Raw genomic sequence first — 3487 nt, 5'->3', positions numbered from 1 at the left:
GCCAGCATTCATTGCTAGCTCCTGTTCACTAAATGTACACTTAGTACATTTTCCAGTATTAATGAAGGTGAGGAGTCATAGAATTTTGAAAGATGCTTTCCAAAGTCTGAATCAGGTAAGGGAAACACTTAGTGGGACTTGGAAACAAATAAGAAAGATAAACGAGCCTACATTTCCATGTTGTCAGTTCGGGAGTTTGAGAACACGTCTAAAAACGATGCTATTGCCAGGAAAGAAGGCTAGTAATAAATAGCTTTAATTGTCATGTTACATGAGAAAATGTAAAGTTAGGGTAATTATCCCTGAGGGAGTCACCTAATGAAATCCTGAGCCGTGGCATCTCCAACCAGATGATCGCTCCTTGAAGGACACAGCTCTTTGACTGGTCCCTCTTACGGGGAAGTTGTAGGGATGTGGGAAACTTAAATGCTTTTTTCCTTTCTGTATAAAAGTGGTTTAAGCTACACATTTTGACTTGGCAGACAAGGTTCATGATGTTGATTTTAGATTTACTTGGGGGGAAATAATAAGAATCAGTGCATTCACCAGTGGATACAAGAATTCTTCCAGATTATGTAAAGCTATGAGAGGGCTCATAGCTTACGGCTGGAAAGAGCTTAGAGTTTTCAAAACTCATTTCCAGCATAGTCACAGCTATCAGTGCTTCTTGGTTTTTTGGGGGTTTTTTTTTGGAAACAGGGATTGAACCCAACTTTTTTATATTTTCAAGCTTCACTGTAAGATATTGTGGAGTGTGATTAAGGAGGCCTATAGAAGTTGCCAATCAGATATTCGTCTTAATGGAGATACTTAGGCTTTACTTGCTTGCTTTCCAGTAACTTATCTGTAACATACACACATAAATGGACAAGTCAAGAAATAGAATAACACCAACACCTAGAAGGACTTATAATACCTTCTTCCAGTCACTTAGATGACCTCCTCCCCCAATCCCATCTAGATTCCCAGTACTATAGATTAGTTTTGTCAGTTTTAAATTTTATATACATGGAATCATAAGAGCCATATTTTTTTATGTTTGACATTTGTTGTGCTACATTTTGTGGGTGAGATTCTTTTATGTTGTGGCACTTAACACTAGTTAGTTTAATTTTATTATTGGAAATTCCATTGAATGAGTATGCCACAGTTCTTTTAATCCAATTCCACTGTTAATGGATTTGGGGTTATTTTCAGTCAAGGTTAGTATGAACAATGCTGCTATACAGTTTCGTATATGCAGTTTTTGGTAATCAAATATATGTATTTCTCTCGAGTCTCCATTAAAATTGGAAATATAGGTAACAGGGATTATGTATATTTAGCCTTAGTAGGCACTGCCAATCTTTCAACATGGATTTAAAACTTACACTCCTAATGTGGGAGAGTTCCAGTTTCTCCATATCCTTGCCAACACTTGGTATCTTGGCTCTTTTAGCCTTTCTGATTGCTGTGCAGTATAATTCTGGGGGCTTTCTGTTTGTTTTTGTCGTTTTTTACAAGAAGGAGACCACTTTTACTGCTTGTGTGGACAGACAGCCAGTCTGGGTGGGGCAGGAGGGGAAGGGGCCTTTCCTTGACAATAGAGGTGCCCTTGGCACATGTGGGCCACGTTGCCAAGGAAAGGCATCTTCCTGCAGCAGGTGCAGAGTCGGTCCATCCAGCAGGTTGCTTCATGCTGCAGGGGTGAGTAGGGCCTGTATGAGGTAAAGGCCATTCAGTGGTTGAGCACTTAACCTAGGGAGGCCATGCCAAGGTCAGATACACACAAGAGATGCCCTGAGAAGAAGGTGAGGTTTTGGCAGGTGTGGAAGATGTTCCCGAACTGAGCATTGAATAGGATCTAGGTGATGCAAGTTGGCTCCTCTTATTGCTTCTTCCAGGCACACAGCACCTGCCTGGACTTCACTTCCTGGAAGGTCTACCTATGCTCCAGCAGTCCCATGGGTGCAACTTCAGGGTCTGTGAGCACAGGTCCTGTTCTGTGTTGTGTTGATGATGTGGATCTCGTATTCCAGCTTGGGCATGATGGCACCACTGCACCAGTCGTCCTGGGGCATGAAATTTTCCAGGTTGCTGTTGAGGTGTTCTCCAAAGTAAAGCATGCAGAGGCCATCCCATTCCATCAGTCCAGGAAGTCCAACAGGCTTCCCTGTGGAAGTATCCTGTCTTTTCCAGGTGGGTGATATGGTCCCCCTGGACTAAGCCCTTTTCATTGAGATTTCTGCAATACTGTGCTGGTTGGTGAAAAATGCTGGACTTGTCCACTTGGAGGATAACCTCATTGAAGGGTTGACCAATCAAGACCCACCATATGATACATCTCCATGTCCACGAAGCTGAAGGGACTGTTGGTGATGAGGAACAACTGTTTCCCATGGGCCACCAGGTGGCTCAGGGTCGCAATATTGACTTCACTTTCGGGATGAACTTCTCTAGGTCCCCACTCAATCCACTGGTATATGAGGTCATGTCTTGTGTGGCATCTTGAATGACCTCCATCGCATCCTTGTATTGGTATACTTGGTCAAACTCCAGATCATGAGCCAGGAGGTGGTCTACCATGCAGAACAGTGACCTCTCTGGCAGTAGTAGATGTCCATGAAATGTATGCTGGAGGGAACTTTGCTGTAGAAACTGCCCACCTGGTACAGGGGCTATGCTGGGTGCCCCCAAACAGGTGGATCACTTCCTCTTCCTGCAGAGTTGGAGGACCCTCGAAGCATTCCCCAGTTGCATATAATGGAAGGCATCATTCTTCATCTGAATACTCTTCTGAATGTCATAGTGGAGTCCCCAAAGGCAAACTTGAGGTTGTAGTCATACTGCTGAATCCCTTCTGAGCATTTGTACTGCTCAATCAGGTTGTCATGTGCAGCACTGTAGATCGCTAGGTGCAATGCAGCTGTGTTCTGGGCCAGCATCTCTTCATAGTGGGAGCTGTAGACCTTGACATCACTCATGTTGATCTCATTACTGGCATAGACAGCTGCCAGGTTCAGGGACTGCTGACCTTGCTGGGCGAGGTGGGTGCAGGAGGCCCTGCACCAGTTTCCGTATGTCTTGGTAAGAGCCTACAGGTGTGCTCTGAGCTTGTCTCCTTGAGTGGTGGCAAAGCATGCACTACCCTGATCCCAAAACCAAGAAGAGTGCCTCCCTGTTTCCTGTCAAGACGCCTCCAGTCTGCTGTTACAGTATTGCCCATTAGCTCACCAGTAAACCCTGGATGCTTCCAGTGACTCCTCATAGCAATGCTATCACCAGTTCTGATGCCTCCAGGTCACCTGCTACCAGAGTCGGTGCCTCCTAAAAGGGAGAGAATTTTTTCCTCAGGAAGACATTGGGTAAAAAGATAATTATTTTGTTTCAATGATTATTTTTTTCTTTTTTAAAATTGAGATAACCTTGACATATAAGTGTTAGTTTCAAGTATACAACATAATGATTTGACATGTGTATACTATCCTATGTAAAGATCAGCACAGTA

The 3487-nt window shown here is 43.8% G+C and overlaps 1 pseudogene; it reads right to left on the bottom strand.

The window, feature by feature from the left end:
* Positions 1-2281: 2281 nt before the first annotated feature.
* On the bottom strand, positions 2282-3247 carry LOC103087860 (5'-nucleotidase domain-containing protein 2 pseudogene; annotated as a pseudogene).
* Positions 3248-3487: the final 240 nt, after the last annotated feature.

Source organism: Lipotes vexillifer, unplaced genomic scaffold (assembly GCF_000442215.2).
Source record: "Lipotes vexillifer unplaced genomic scaffold, Lipotes_vexillifer_v1.1 scaffold1681, whole genome shotgun sequence".
Lineage (NCBI taxonomy): Eukaryota > Metazoa > Chordata > Mammalia > Artiodactyla > Lipotidae > Lipotes > Lipotes vexillifer.
The sequence above is the reverse complement of the archived record's forward strand: the minus strand, read 5'-3'. Positions and strand labels throughout refer to the sequence as shown.